Genomic DNA, 17,545 nt, shown 5'->3' on the forward strand with positions numbered 1-17,545 from the left:
TGAAAATAAGAGACTTGAATTTTTAAATAAAATGAATTATTCTTTCATGACCATTTGTTCCAAAAAAATAAGTTCATTTTCTCTAAATTAACCACAATACCATGAAATACGGGAAAATGAAAGAAAAAAACATTTTTTACACCGAATGTGGAGGGTGAAATAACTATCATAAATACCTATTCTTGAAAATTAGGGTGAATGGAAGGTTGTAACTCCTAATTTCAAGGGCTAAATTTAATTTTTTTACTCTCTCCCTTAAAATAAGGTGGGCTAAACTCCATACCTAATTTTTTTATAAAATAAATTTGAAGCGATTTGTAACAATGTACTATGATACAAAATATTCACCCAATAAAAATATAAAACCCCTTAATTTCGCCCAAGGGCGAAAATTGGCCCCTAAAATTTTCCATGGAGAAGTCTTCCTAGGAAAAGTAGATGGTAGTCGGTTGAAGCCTTACACGAGTGGCCTGCCCATCTGACTAGCTGTGGGAAGTGTTAGACTCCGTCTCATGTCAGAGATAGATTCTTCTTCAAAACCCTGTTTTGAAGAAGAAATCATTAATGTGTTGTTTAAATTTGTGTAATTTATGCTCCAGCTCTTCAAAAGGCAGTGATTGCAGCTCCTACCTCTGTAAAAGCACAAAGAAAACAAAGCATACATCAGACTCTACGGTTGATGAATTTGGTCAAGTTTTATCTTCATATGGTTTCAAATATCATGGTACAGAGGTTCTCTACAGTGGCACATCCAGTCATTCATTTCGAAGCTTTGCAGGCCCTTAGAGCAGCAATACACAATTATCCATCCATTATGTCTTTATGTTGGCATCTAATTTCTTCAACTATATTGGGACTACTTGAGTCATCTTATTTTTACATTGGCGCACATGCAACATCGACAAAATTCTGCAAGGGAAACCTCCAGGCAAAATCTAAGACCAGTTGATGACAAAACAATGCCGAGTGCTGTAAAGGTATTGGGTAATGCTCGACTTGAAGTCTCTGTCAATTGAATTGTGTCTTGATGATGGGGATTCTTGTGCAAAGCATGAAGCAGGATATTTAGCTATAGCTGTTCAACTTCAGAAATATGTGAATCTACTTTATCTTGGCTGGATCAATTGTGTTGTTCTTGACTTAACCACAGGAGGGGATGCAACAGAGTCTAGACCTATGGTTCGGGGTTGTAACCGTCCAAGGTGTCATGGAATATCCATTTCTTCATGCACGTGCCTTCTCTGCTGCTGCAAAGTTTTCACCAGTGATTGACAAGGGGAGATGTGAGCAGTTTGTTTATGCTGCCATGACAGTGTTTATTTCAGATGTTCCTCCACCAGTGAAGGTAGGTGCTTGCAGAGCATTGTCTCAGTTTTTCCCTCGGTCGAATACCGAGATTCTACGTCCACATATAGGCAATTTTTTTTTCTGCCACTGCAGCCCTCCTAAAGGAGACTTCAGATGAAACACTGGATTTAGTTTTGGGAGACTTTCACCATTGGTTTTAAATATCTGGGCGCAACACATTTCTGATTCTTTTATTATGTATTGATGCGATGGAAGTTTTGGAGGCTATTAAAGATGTACCGGGTTGCTTGCATCCCCTAGTTTTACGGGTGCTTCCGTCCATTGGCCCGATATTGGCAAATCCTCAGCAACAGTCGATGGGATTGGTTGCCGGTACCTTGGATCTTCTCACAATGTTGTTGAAGAATGTTCTGTTGATGTTGTGAAAGTCATCCATGATGTTTGCTTCTCATTTGTTATGTGATGATCAGAGGATGTTAGATGCAGGGAGATGAATGAGGAATATTCCTCCAAGGTCTTAGAGGAGGATTTTCTTCGGGAACATGAAACATTAGCAGAAGATGTGAATTCATGTTCCTCTGAATTATGCACTGATGAAGAAGAGTCTACATCTCAGGAAGATTGGGATTCTCAAAGTGATAGTGTGCCAAATGTCAGTCCTGTAGTATCAATGTTTCAGTTAAAACAGATAGTATCAGCTGATGGAGAACACAAAACACCTAATGGAAGGTCTGATATTAAGAGATTAAGTGAATCAGAAGATAAAGTTTCAATACTTCCGTTGATAAGGAAATCCAAAAAAAGGTGACCATGCCACTGGGGCTTCAAGCGTTTATGATGAAGTAGGATCGAGGACATTACTTGGTTCTGGAGTGGCTTGTATAGATTCGGAATCAAGCTCATCTTTAGGACTCAACTTATCTGAGTTTGTAACAAGTAGAAAGCACAAGTCCCTTATTTCAGATTATCAAAGAGGAACAACTTGGTCACAGAATGGTCTACCCTCAAATCCATTTCTTTCCGCTTTAACGTCTGAAAGTAAGTATAATGGTTATACTTTGCCTCACTTTGCTGATAGTGATCATTCATGGGATATGACATTATTAAAATCTTTTGAAAGGGCTGCTATCCATAGGTATCCTTATATTTCTGAGACTTTTGTAAAGAATAGGAACATGATTCACAGATCTCCATTGGACTTTAAAGCTTTGAAGCTAGAAAAGTCTAACAATCTTTCAGATGGTGGCCATTCTTTGGACTATGAAAGTAGTTGCACTCTCATGGGTTTTCATCCAATGTTGACTAGAAGTTCTTGGAGCCATCTGCAGTATCTTATGTCAGAGAGGAGTTTCTGTGATAGGGAGGCAACCCTCCTTCGTTATTATGATTTTTCAGCTCTTACAGATCCAAGCGAGATTTTTGGAAAGAGCTTGCCTTTGAAAGATTTTGCTCTTGACCTTTCTTTGTCATCTGAGCAACATCGGTGCATGGCAATTGGACAGTCCATTCACATCAAAGTGATGAATCATGAAAAAGATGGGACGGTATTACCAGATGGTCATAGACCGAGTTCTGTAGGTAGTACTCTCAAGGAAACTCAACTTGCTGGAGAAATTGTTTCTAAACTCGGCTTTGAAGAGACAACTCAAACTATAATGAGCCCCAGTGATCTGTCTAATAACACAGTCCCTGTCTTTCACTCAGAGGACAACTTAGCAGGAGCATCTGGGGGAGCGAAGTGGGAGACTTCACTAAGATATGTTAATAATGATGACAATTACAACCCAGAAAGATGTGAGCATAATCCACAAATTGCATCAGAGATCCCACTTGATGTTGTCGTTGACATGTGTATTGCACAGGAGATCTTGATTCAATATCGATGCATTAGTAAATTTACTGTAAAACTGCTTGAGGAAGGATTTGGTTTCCAAAAGCATCTGTTGCCATTACGGCGATACTTTTTCATGGAAGTCGCTGATTGGGCAGATGGGTTTCTCATGTCGCTTTGTGAACATAAATGGTCTCTGACAGGAACCCATCAGAGGCTGTTGGAAGTTCAGGCATTGCTACTATTTATGTACGTATTTTCTTGGCAGCAGGAAACTTCAGAATTTTTGTCATGATATTCAAATGATGTGTTTCTAAAACGACAGACATACAAACCAATGATCCGAATTCTGTTCCGTTTCCATTAATGAAGATTGGGAAAGGGTGAACGTGTCTCAACACAGAGACATCTGTCATAAGCAGCGATTTAGGAACGAATTTTGTCTATTTTGATCCTCTGCTCTCGGAACAGTGATAATGAAGAACAGTTAAATGAAGATGCCGTATTAGAGCGCCATGTTACTATGGGGTCTTTTGATTGTAGACATCTGTCACAGCAGAAAAACAGTCAATTCGCCTACTTTTATCCTCGGTCAATGCTTCAAACAGGATTGGCGCTCCATATGTGAGCCATCAGAAGATTTTTAGGAATACGATGTTTTATTTTAGCATAGATGAAACAACCTTTTCTAATTTTTGTAATTGTAGTTAAAACAGCGCCCCTGTTTTGGGCAGCAGTTTTATTTATTGTATTAAAAATGTCATTTGTAAGTAGAGAGAGAGTGTAGAGGAGAGTTTTCTGAGTGCTGAGTGCTGGAACAAAGCTTTTCATTGTACAGTTTTTAGCAGAGAATTTAATGGAATTTCACAGCTCTGTTTGCTGAGATTCATGTGGTATGTCAATTTAACATTAGTTTTTCCTCTGTTACATATGTAAACCGTTATGTCTCAATTCATTTCATGATCATTTCTAGTTGAGCAAATGAAGTGTTTAGGAAGGAATTCATAGTATTGTATGCTCCTCCTATAAATTTGCTCACGTTCAATGTTTTCTTCTGTTTAAGGAGGATTCAAAGTATTATTTGCCCTCCTTAGCTCCTCACCAGTCTTGCCATCCCATTTAAAAATCTAGATTTGGTGTTAAATTGCTTGCCTACCTTGCCTCAGTTAATAATCTATGTCGTCATTATATTTCTCTGTTCAAGCTGTGATTTTGCCCATGCAGCCCAGAAAAACCCCGTCATTAAAAACCCCAAAAATTTCAAATCAACCTTCCTCATCAGTTTACTAGCCTAAAATCTTTATTCTTAATTGGTCAGCCTAATCCTATTGAAAGATCTATCAAATCTGACCCAAGAGAGCCTTCTCATACCTCGTAGGGCTAGCTACGAGGTGAAATGGTTTGATGTAGCCTTGAGAGTTTGTCTATCTCAGCCTAGGTGAATTCCAAGCGCTAACAGGAAGAATAGTGTTAGCGGTCCAGGTAGCTGAAAGGAGGCACGAGACTATAAGCTACTCTACCCAAGAGTTGTGCGACATCAAGACTACGTGTAGTAGCAAGGTGTCATAGGGTCTGCGACAGGGCAAGGGTAGTTGCGCTGCTGCATAGGTTGGCTGGAAAGTGACCGTTATAGTAACTATTCACTATGTTATGCTTGGTTTGAGACCAAATGGAGTGGGCGACAGGTATTTAAGGCGAACATGGGCTAGATTTGGGAATATTTTCCGCCAAGGGAGCATTAATGGACTAGATTTGGGGGAACAGTTGAATTCAAATTCAAAAGGTGCTATAAATTGCAAAAGGTTGCCCAGCAAACAATACTTGGCCATTTGAGAACTGAGCTATCGCGTGCCCAGAGATTCATGAACCTCAATTTTTTCAATATTTTGAAGTCGAAGGCATTGTTTGAACACTTACCTGAGTTGTTGAGAGAATTGTGGAACAGCAATATGGCAGCGTCTAAAGAAGCCATGGATATCAGAGAGATGACCGTTAAAGAGGTCGCACAGGACATGATGATAGGAGATGCCCCAGAAAGCTTCGGGATAGTCGCAGAAATCCCTAAATCGCCACGCACGCCAAGACCCAAGAAAGATAGGTAGCCTATGGTACCAGTGTGTGTGGCCCCTAGAAACCCATTGAGAACTAAACTTGACATGGAAGAAAAGGGGAAGGCGATCAATTTGGAAGCCAATGAGGAGGAGTAAGACCTTGATGAAATCCTGGTGGAAGAGGAGGAGGGCGAAGAAATGGAGGAAGAAACCTAGGGTGCAGACCCTCTGACCAGGTTTTACACATATGTTCATCGGCAAAAGGGGAAAGCAAGGGTGCCCAAGGACCTAGATGAGAGCAAGAGCTCTCTACAGACTCCGTTACTACCCGATGATATCTGTTTTGATGGAGCGCACTTGGGATGGGTGCCAGTTCTAAAATTTGAATACTAGGATATCACGAACCACGAGAAATTCCCACATCTGGCAACTGCATAGCTAATGCAGCCGAAGAAAAATATAGTAGTGGGATTCATAGAGTTAGAGCCACGCAAGTGGTTGTGAGGAGTAGAGAAAGCAGTGTTGTTAAACCTGCTCTGGGTGCCGCATTACCATCGCACCCTAATGACTATGTTTGTCATCAAGCAGCTACTCTACCTAGTGAATGATGGGTGTTTGTGGCTGGAGGAGCCCATCCCCATCACGGACCACCTAATTCACAAAATTACCCGGCTCCCTTGCAAAGGGGAGGATCTAGCAAACATATCCAAGGGTAAAAGTGATGATTTGGCTATTGCCGAGGCCATGAAGAAAAGCTTCAAGCTAGAGAAGAAAAAGAGAGGGTACGTGATCTATAGTATCAATAACGTTGTGGTAAAAGTCAAAACGTAGATATTGGCTGGAAAAATCATGCGAAAGTTCCACGTGGATGAGTTGCCCATTCCAGTGGTTGCACTTACAGTGCACTACATAGAGGGGGTCCAGTTTAACTAGTCGGATTACTTATGTCGGGAGTTCCTAGAAAATTGTCCCAAGGCACAGTAACATGGGAAAAATTTCCACTATGCATGGCTTTTGCTATCCATAGTGTTGGTGGCAAAGGAATTTTTGGAAGACAGCTAGTTCCCAATGATTGTGAAGGATCTTCTGGAGGCAGCAAAGTACACTTCGCTATGGGCAACTAAACACGCATAGAGGATCAGATACAAAAAGATATTTTAGGTGTTCATGGAGATGAACATCATAATGGGGATTAACTGCAAGCCGCAGTTATCACCCACTATCTATAACAGTCTATAGAGCTTCGTGGAGTTCAAAGAGGACTTCCATCATGTATATATCAGGTTGTACAAGAACCCCATGAAGAAATGGAATGAGCTACCTTACCTGGCCACGGACAATCTCATATTTGTTGTGCTTGAGTTGTGGCCACCAGAGTGGCACGCTCCCGCCAGCTCTACAGTGGAATCGGAGAATTTCGCTGCAAAAAGTAAGAAGGAGGAAGCAAAACTTTGGATGGCGCAGTTGGAAGAGAAGAGAAGGAAAGAAGCAGCAGTAGCCAAGGCACAGGAGGCACTCGACGCTGCAAGGGCAGTAGAAGAGTAGTAGAGGGTAGCAGAGAAGGACTGTGAAGGAGCAAAGTCACCTTCCCCCACACAGGAAATAGATCGAGATGAAGGTGGCATGAACCCACAGACAACATCCACACAACTCAAGTGACAGTGCCCGAGAGAGCAGGCGGGGCCGCAGAAGAAGTCGAAAGCCTCCAAGACTTCTTTCTACCTTATCACCCTCAATGAGGGGGATCTACATGACATAGGGGAGACAGTGCGAGACGTCACCACAAAGGCACTCCTGCAGTTCGCGGAGGAAAACCAGATGGTGTTGGGGACCCTCCGGACATAGATACAGGAGTAGTAGGTGTGCACTCCTCAGGCTGGTAATTTATCGACCAGCCTAACAGTAGGAATGGTCGCAATGGAGGAAATTCTACATGCCGACATGACCAACACTATAGTGCTACCAAAGGGGGCACTGGTTACAAAAAATGAGGCTAACAGGTCTATGGTCAGTTTACTGAAGGGAGTTAGAATAAACATGGATATGCTCCCTCGAGAGATGTTGTATGTGTTGTAGGATGCAGTGATTGTAGAACTGCGGGCGAGGGAGGGCCGCATGCTCTAGGCGATGAGTGAGAAATGGATTAATATTGAACAATTAAGCTTGCAGCGCGATGAGGTCATGACATAGAAGAAACAACTAGTGCAGTTGGTTGAGGAAGCCTACCATATGGTCCTTGAGTTGGCCATCCCAGAAGAGGAACTAACGAAGGCACCCATCCAGAGACTAGCAGCAGTGGTGAGCGAGGCGGAAGAAGAAATGGCTTGGTTTGAGCTGAAGCTAAACCTTCAGATAGCTGAGCTACAATTGAAGGCGTAGCCTTCAACTCTACTTGAGGTGAAGGAATAGCGTGCCAGTTCCATTACAGTAGGAATAGTGGAGATCAGCAGTGTAGTGAAGAATTGCACCAAACTATTTGAAGAGTTGTTCGAGGTCCTCACCACCCGGCAGAAGGATCCGAACATACAGCGCTTAGTAACAGAGGTGAACGAGATGCAACAACATTACAATGAAGTTAAAGGGACTTCACAGACAGTGGCCCTTACACAGAGGCTCGCGCGGATGCAGTAAGTAAAAGCGCTCAAGGAGTAGGTAGACATTGTGTGACATAACGAAGTTGTCTTGAAGGCGTACGTACAACCATGGATCGATTAGGTGTTCGTCATTATAGCCTCAATTGAAGCCAAGCTCATCCAGGTGCAGGGAATGCAGGAAAAGGTGCAGGGTAGCAGTTCAATTACAACAGTCTCTAAACAACGTGTCCAGGAGGTACAGTAGGCAACTGCTCAGTGCGCTGCCGATATTGCAATAGTCCAAGCAAAGTTGGGAGCTCTCCGTGTGAAGATCTCCACACCGACAAAGTGACACGAAGTGAGTCACGATGTTTGTGTTGGGGGCCTGTTGGGCACTATATCCCCCAAGGGAAATTTTGGGGCTAAAAGCCTAGATTTTGGCTGAGAAAGTGTAAATCCCATGTAAAGGCACCACATTTTGGGGGCTCAGAGTGCGAAGTTGTAAATGAGTCATAGGGTTGTCTGCCCTCAACTTTGCAATGTAATATCGGCTTTAAAGATCCACTCATGGTTCATGGACTATGGGATTGTATAAATAGAGCGATGCTCTAAGTAGTTAAGGAATAATAATAGGATCTAATAGAACAAGAATGATCATGGAATAGAAGGATAACGAAAAATCTAACTGTAGAGTCAAGTTTTTGGGTCATATAGTAGGAGAAGGCTCTTCAACTGAGTGTGCAGAGGCCAAGTAGTCCGTCATTGAGTGCACGGACCTCTACAGCTGAGTGCATAGGGCAAGTTGAGTCTGTAACAGTTGAAGAATTAATAAAGAGGAGTTTTATACCAAACCTGTGTATTAATCTACTATTTTCTGCATTGAATGTATTGGGTATAAATTACATTTCCACTGTTTATATGATGCACAAACACATGTTATTGTGTTGATTAATTAAATGTGAGATAAAGTATCTGTTTACGCGAAGTTAACTAACATCTGTAATAAGATAAGTAATATACGCAATGTTATTTGGGGAAATAGTGAATATCGTTGCCATAGTAGTGCAAAAGCCTCTCAGTTCCTGGTCAGGGTTGTGCGCAGGTGATTATAAAAGATTGTGAAGGTTTCGAAGGTCAAAATAGTGCGCAAAGTAACCTGCACAAGGGTAGCCACATTTGGACTAAATCAGCTCGTCAGACTTCTCCAGGGTGCGGAAACTTGGTTCCAGCATCCCCCCATACTACTTCGGGTGAGATTTCAATCTTCACACCACGGGCTAATGCCAAAAGGGTTAGTAGTGTAGGGATTCGTTTGGCTAATTAACTCCGAACCTGGGTCAAGCGCCATCAAGCCAATAGTTGTAATTGTTTTAATAATCATTATGTCCATGTGAACTACCTCGTTAGACAACTAGCGATTATTTCATATGTATGTTCATGTGTATTTATTAGAATAGTACTAATAATTTTCTTCTAAAGACTCAATTTTGTCTCTTTCCAATGGAAAGAGTTTGATACATATTGCAATTAAGAATTTCATAAGGCATATTCACTTTCTCACTGAAAAGTACATATGCATTTCTCTCTTATGCTAACTATTCTAGCCAAGGAAATCTTTAAGTATATCCCAGTCAGGCCACATTTCTAGATGGGGCTCTTATACCAAATAGTGTGAGGTCTAATTGGGACATCATTTCAAGGAGACCCCTTGTATGTTGGTGGGATCCAACACTGTCAACATTATGGCGCTAGAAGGAGGGAAACCTTTTTATGGCTGAAAAATCACCACATCCTAACAACCAACCATCCATGCATGGTAGTAACAATATGACTCTAACATGAAATCACATTCATGAGATAGGAGAGTCCTCTCATCGAAGTTTGGAACAGGTTTTTAAAGTCACTTAGGATCAACTCTAAACAATCTAGCCTATTACTTTTTAGTTTGCAAAATATCTTGGTTTACTTCTTGTCATTGTTATTCTTACTCATAAACTAAAAGATAAACAAACAATTTGTGACGATGTATTGGTCTATTTGGTGGAAGACTTGGTTATTGCAATCCTTGAAGAATTAGTTGATTCTACTGAAAGAACACGTCAACAATGAGACCTTCCAAATGTTGAGGAAGATATGGAGGAATATGGGTAAAACTACCATGGATATTCCAATGGAAAGTTCATCACAATAGATCTAATAATATTATATTAAAAATATGAGATTCTACATTATTATAGTTTTATTAAACTTTAAGATCTATAGATTTCACTATAATTAGTGCATAGAGGAGGATGGAAATTATGTATAAAAGTAGAGAATGAAAAAATAAGCTCACACACATATAATACACAAGATATTCTCTTTGGGAAACCCTTTCAGGAGAAAACCCAGCTGGAAGGTGAGGTCACTTCGCTCTCTTTCTCTATCTCAAAATAGGTTGCATGCACAAAGAAGTAATGCATGTGTCCCATGGGCTGCTACAGTTCATAAATCCTCTCTGTGATCTCTACCTCCTATCTCTCCTAGCTATCATTCCTCAAATATGGAATACAATTCTCTCAAAAGAATGGAATGTCTCTTCCTCCTAGTGGCCCAGTTATAGCATAGCCCGATAGCCTACTAGTGGTTAATTTTGACTACATCAACTCTCAATTAGAGTTCCAATATATATTATTCTAGAGTATTTTACATCATAATCACTTGGCTAGCCCCTTTTCCATGAATTATCAGGGCTGACGCGACATCCTCCCGAACTATAGTTGTGAAAACGGGGACGTTAACTTTTGAGTGGTATAAATTTTGCATGCAGACTTTGATTGATACTTACGCTATTGGAAATGTATATGTGTGTACAACAAATTGAAATGGTGTGGCATTCAAGTGGCAAATTTTTACCCCCAAAAGACTTCATTTGATGCCTCAAAATTCTCTCAGAAGGTTTCAGATCATGTTTTGCTAAACGGGGTCCCGCCGGTAAAAATTGTCCTGTGAGTTTATTCCTACACTTTTTCCACTCCAAATGCATCGATACAAATGAAAAAAAATATAATGATCCAATACAGATCAAGGAGTATTTTCATTTTTCTGATGAATAAGAGACAAGAAGAGAAATTCGTGATTACAACAAAGATTTGAATGGTGAAGGGAAAGACTCTTTAGAATCGAAAGTTGAGGAGAGAGAAGAACAGAACATAGTTGATGAATAGTTGTATTGGATGGCCCAAGGGACTCTATCTCTTCTAGGTAATCTACATCATATGCCTAAACATCCAAAAAAGGATGCTTTCAATGTTTGATACTGATAAAAAGATGAAATTTGAGGACCATATTGATGACTTCTACATGCATTTACCAATTCTCGAGGAACGTTTTGATGATGTTGCTTGTAGACTTTTTTTGTACACTCTAGATGGTAGACTAGTAGTTTGGTACCACATTATTTCACCTAAGTAAATCCATTTTTGGAGGGAGTTCAAGAAGTTTTTTTTGGATAAATTTGCTAATGATAAAACTCTTGCCATGTCGCTCAAAGAACTCAGAAATCTCAAGATGGGGCAAAAGGAAAATGTGAAGGATTTTAATCAAAGGTTTACATGCTTTCTGAATAAATTCCCCACAGATGTTTAACCACATGATACTATTACTAAATATATACACACAACTTCCTTGCCTTCTAATATTTACGTGTTTGTTAAAAGAGATGTAAAGGATAGATTGGTTTTGAACTTTAGAGAAGTGATTGCTATTGAAAAGCACTTGCATTCTAGTGGAGCCATTAAATATCATGAAGAGTCTAAATACTCCAAAGGTATTGGTAAGAAAACTCAAGCCTCTTTTTCTAAAACCAAAGAGAAATATTATTTTACTATGGAAATCTTGGCTAAATATTTGAAGTTTCTCACTAATGAAGTATCTGAACTATAAAGGAAGTCAAGTGAGGCATCTACAAACAATACGTATTTCAAGTCGTCTTTATTTAAGAAGGAAAACAATAATCAAATGACTAAATATACTCAAAGATCCAATGTTGTGTTTAATGTTGAAATATTGGGAATGGACAAGTTTTGTACTTTCCATAAAGAGAGGCATTTAGAGAAAACATGTCCCCAAAGGAATGAAAAAATCAATGCTATGATGATCAACTTTGTAGACACTTTATTAGAACAAGAATAATGTGAGGAGACTAAAGAAACAAGTCAATCTACCATGACAAATGAAATTTCAAGTACTAGAAATTCAGTTAATACATTTGGTACCATATATAACATTGATAAAGAAGGTGTTGAAGAACCCCCATCGAGTGAAGCTCCTCCTCAACTAGCAACTGAGAAACATAATTTGAGGTGCAAAGGACTGCTTTCTAAGAAAGAGATTAGAAGGAAATTATTGAGAAGGAATCTACCACCTACTAAGCATGGTCAAAATTTACAGAATAAGTTTGGAAGTGCCCATCCTCTTAAGAACACTTCTACAAACAACAAGAATAATTCCATCACTTCTGAAGTTTGAAATAAATTTACAACACCAAATACTTTAGAACGACCTATTAGAAATGAAAGAATTGATTATAATATTGTTGAGGATATGAAAATAGCTTGTGCCAATATTCCAATCTTTGAGCTCGCAATGGTAATAGGGCAACATGAGATGATAATCCAAGAACTTGCATCACAACTGATCTGGACTTAAACAGGAACGCAAAAAATTACAGAGATAACCATAAACACATAGATGCAGCGAAAATAATACTTCATTTCATTAATGTAAAATATTGAAATATGCTTACAAACAACAATGGAAATAAACCAGCTAGGGCGATGGTAACTTATCTCTGAGAAGAGATGTGGCGGCTGCATGCCTCTGAACTGTGTTACAATGAGGTTTGAAGGCCTATTTACTATTGAGAAACAATGGAAAACCCTAAACATCCAAAAACCTAACACTAGAAGATGAAACGCCAAATGGTGGGCCCTGTTTGGGTAAATTGGTACATCAACTTCCCGGGGTCATAACTTTGGCATACGATCTTCGTTTGACGCGTACAATATCTCGTTAGAAAGATATATCCGAGAACTACAACGTTGGGAAGAGAAACATCGGTCCATAGACCCATGTTGCTCCTAGTTTTCCCAAAAAACGTCATTTAGGCCCTCAAAATGGCTCCAGAAGTTCAGGACCCGAAAAACTGCTAAAAATAGTAAACTGTGCAACAATTAGGGAAACTGAAAAGCTGAAAGAAACCATGGTGGGGGTCCAAGTGGACTTGGCAGGTGGCCACCGATATCCACCTGGATCATTCCTCCCCCCTTAGGAAGCAATGGTCCCCATTGCGTTGAGTTCCTCCATGAGATGGGAAACTTCTACTGAACTTGGTCCATGGTGAGCCACTTGCCCTGGTGAAGGAGTTGGCTTGCTTTGACAAATCGATACAGTTGGATGTTCTATTGGAAAGTTTTCTTGATCTGTGTGTCCATGATCCAATCAGTTGCAGCTTGTTCCATGCAATTTGGATTTAACTCTGTGGGTGTGAGCTATTCTGCAATCTCGGATGTGTCCAAAAATGGTGGGAAGCATGGTTGATGGTTGTACACATTGAACACTTGGTGCAGGCGAAGGAATGGAGGAACGCTATGCTCCAAATAATTATTTCCCATAGCCTTAGCAATGGTGTAAGGACCATGTTGGCATGGTTGGAGCTTCTGATGGGCTCTTGTAAGGTGTTCTTTCTGTAGATGCAACCAGACTTTGTTGCCGACCTGAAGCTTGTGTGGTACCCCTATGGGTGAGGAGAAGTTGTTTCTATGTTCTGTAATGACCGTATTCCTTTGCTACTGCTACTACATGGAGGAACCCTTCATGGGGGTCATGGATGTGGTGATGATCTTCCCTTTACTTTGGGAGCAAATCAGACAGAAAATGAATTTCCTAGTCTATGAGATCATCTTGCTACCTTTCTTAGTAGAGATCAAAGAGGTGGCAGTAGGTGGGGCTACCTCTGGTATCCTGTATAATGAATTATCCAAAGAAAAAATGACAACACGAGGTCTTGACTCATACATAGCATGTTGCCTCCACAAGTATGGCTGGCCTAATAGTACATCACAAACATCCAGAGGTGTAACATCACACAATACCTCGTCTGTGAAGGGCTTGATGCTGTAGGGAAGGCGGCACTGCTGGCGAACTTTGAGATCTCGTCCTTCATGAAGCCACCAGATACTATATGGCTACAGGTGTAGTGTAGTCGGTAGGCCCAACCGCTTCATGACCTCTGCTGAAATGAGGTTCTTTTGGCTACCACTATTAACAATGAATTGTAGCGGCGAACCCTTCACCCACATCTGTGAGTAGAAAGGACGTTCCCACTCCTCTGGATCTTCGGGCTCATTCTTCCGGATCTTGGTGGTGGCAACCGTGACGCTAGGCTCTTCATCAATGATCTGATTCCCTTTGCCATTCCTCTTGTTGGGTTCTGACTCAGGGTCGGAACATGCATCTGATTCTCAAGCCTTCAACTCGGCCACCAGTGACTGCTTGGTCCGACACTCACTTGTGTTATGAGTGAGACTCTTGTGGAAATTACACCACTTTCCTGTGTCCTTCTTTGACTTCATGGTGTTGTTCTTTTCTTACGGCTTCGATGGGTTGTCTTGGGTCACCATGCCTTGGCTTTGTCCTCTGGTCTTCGGATTCACAGATCCAAAGTCTCTCTTCTTCTGTTTGAGCTTTTGCTCGATTTTGACATGGTATCGGTATGTTGTGCCGAGTAAGGACATGTTGAGGAACTCCATCTCTTCCTGGATGTATATGTGTAGGCACCTACAGTACTCAAGTACCAAATGCATCTCAGAGTCCTTGATACCCAACTGTGTGCGAAGGGTATGAAAAATGATTGTGAACTCCGGCACATCTTGGTCCCTTCCCTGCCGCAGTGTGGTCCATTTGATGTATTTGTCCTCATAGATTTTGACAGGGTAGTACTGCTCCTTGACGGTATCCCGAAATGAATCCCAAGTGGGTGCGGTTGAAAATAGTGAGCCTGTACTTTCATTCTTTTGCTCGCAGCAGGTTTCCCACCAGTCCTTGATGTGGGGGGCTGCTTTGAGAAGAGCGAAAACAATATTTTCCTGACTCAAAAATTCAAGTATAGAAAAATACCTAGCTAGTAGATTTAACCATTTATCTACAGCATCTGTGTCTATCTGTCCTTCGAATATGGGGATTTCTAAATTAACTTGTACCTTAAACGGTGTGGCATTTCCAGAGTAGTTGTTTGAAGCCGATGCATCACCTTTGGGTAGTCGCTGAAGGATCTGTGCAAAGCTCCAGGGGGGAGGAATGATCCAGGTGGATGTTTGTGGCCACCCACCTATCCCACTTGGACCCCCACCACTGTATCTTTTAGTTTTTCAGTTTCTGTATTTGTAGCACACTTTACTATTTTTAGTAGCTTTTTGGGTCCTGAACATCTATCGCCGTTTTGAGGCCTTAAAGGATGTTTTTTGGGAAATCTAGGAGCAGCATGGGTCCATGTACCAATGTTCCTATACCAAAAGTTGTAGTGGTCGGATAGATATTTCTAATGAGCTATTGTACGCGTCAAACGGATATCGTATGCCAAATTTATGACCCTGGGAAATTGATGTACCAATTTACCCAAACAGGGCCCACAATTTGGCATTTCATCTTCTAGGGTTGGGTTTTGGGATGTTAAGGGCTTTCCATTGTTTCTCAACAATAAATAGGCCTTCTAGCCTCATTGTAACACAATTCAGAGGCATGTAGCTACCACATCTCTTCTTAGAGATAAGCTACCATCGCCCTAGCTGGTTTATTTCCATTTCTGTTTGTAAGCATATTTCAATATTTTACAGTAATGAAATGAAGTATTATTTCTGCTACATCTTTGTGTTTATGGTTATCTCTGTAATTTTTTGCATTCCCGTTTAAATCTGTATCAGTGGTATTAGAGCAGTCTGCTTTTTCTCCATTTTTCTTTGCATGTCCCCAACGAGGTTTGGATATAAGGAGTTAGGGCTTGAATTGGTCGAACCTTTGCAAGACCAGCGTCGCAAATCTCGACGGCCTCCCATGGCAGATGAGAAGAAAAACGACGGGGTTGGAGATCCTATCAAAATCTTGCTCGAAGAAGCCCTCGAGCAACAAAGGAACACGATGATGGACAGCTTTGTGCAGATTCTTCATCGAATACCCAGAGGCGATGCATCGGCTTCCAACAGCTACTCTGGCAACTCCACACCAGTTAAGGTATAAGTCAATTTTGAAATCCCCATATTTGAGGGTCAAATAGATGTAGATGTCGTAGATAAATGGTTAAATCTGCTAGATGGATATTTTTCTGTTCATGAATTTTCGAGTCGGGAAAATATTTTTTTTGCTCTTCTCAAAGCAGCGCCCCACGTTAAGGACTGGTGGGAAACCTAATGTGAGTAGAAGAATGAAAGTACGGGCTCACTATTTTCAGCTGCACCCACTTGGTGTTCATTCCAGGATGCCATCAAGGAGCAGTACTACCCTGTCAAAAGCTATGAGGACAAATACATAAAGTGGACCACGTTGCGGCAGGGATGGGACCAAGATGTGCCAGAGTTCACAAACATTTTTCATACCCTTTGCACATAGTTGGGTATCAAATATTCTGAGTTGCATCTAGTAATCAAATACCACGGCTACCTAGACAGATACATCTAGGAAGAGATGGAGTTCCTGAACATCTCCTCGCTTGGCATGGCGTACCGATACGCTGTCAAAATCGAGCAAAAGTTCAAACAGAAAAAGAAAGACTTTGGATCTGCGAATCCGAAGACCAAAGGAAAAAGCCAAGGCGAGGTGACCCTAGACAATCCATCGAAGCCGCAAGAAAAGAACAACACAATGAAGTCGAAGAAGGACACAGGAAAGTGGTGTGAGTTCCACAAGAGCCCCACTCACAACACAAGTGAGTGTCGGACCAAGCAGTTACTGGTGGCTGAGTTGAAGGCTTCCGAATCAGATGCGTGTTTCGACCCTGAGCCAGAACCTGACAAGGGGAATGGCAAAGGGAACCATATCATTGATGTGGATCCCAGTGCCACTGTTGCCACTGCCAAGATCCAGAGGAGGGGGAACATCTTTTCCACTCACAGATGTGGGTGAAGGGTTCGCCACTACAATTAATTGTCGACAATGGCAGCCAAAAGAACCTCATTTCAGCAGAGTTCGTGAAGCGGTTGGACTTACCGACTACACCACACCCACATCCATACAGTATCGGGTGGCTTCATTCAGGACGAGATCTCAAAGTTCACCAGCAGTGCCGCCTTCCTTACAGCATCAAGCCCTTCACAGATGATGTATTATGTGATGTTACACCTCTGGATGTTTCTAATGTATTATTAGGCCAGCCATACTTGTGGAGGCGACATGATGTGTATGAGTCAAGGCCTCGTGCTGTCATTATTTCTTTCGATAATTCATTATACAGGATACCGGAGGTAGCCCCACTTAACGCCACCTCTTTGATCACTGCCAAGAAAGGCAGCAAGCTCATCTCCTAGACTAGGAAATTCATTTTTTGTCTGATTCGCTCACAAAGTAAGGGGAAAATCATCACCACATCCATGACCCTCGCAAAGGGTTCCTCCATGCAGTAGCAGCAAGAAAGGAATACGGTCATGACAGAACACATGAAAAACTTCTCCTCACCCACAAGGGTACCACACAAGCTTCAGGTGGGCAACAAAGTCTGGTTGCATCTGCAGAAAAAATGCCTTACAAGAGCC

Source organism: Pinus tabuliformis, chromosome 5_1 (genome assembly GCF_031772625.1).
Source record: "Pinus tabuliformis cultivar Carrire ecotype Pingquan chromosome 5_1, CPIR1, whole genome shotgun sequence".
NCBI classification, from domain to species: domain Eukaryota; kingdom Viridiplantae; phylum Streptophyta; class Pinopsida; order Pinales; family Pinaceae; genus Pinus; species Pinus tabuliformis.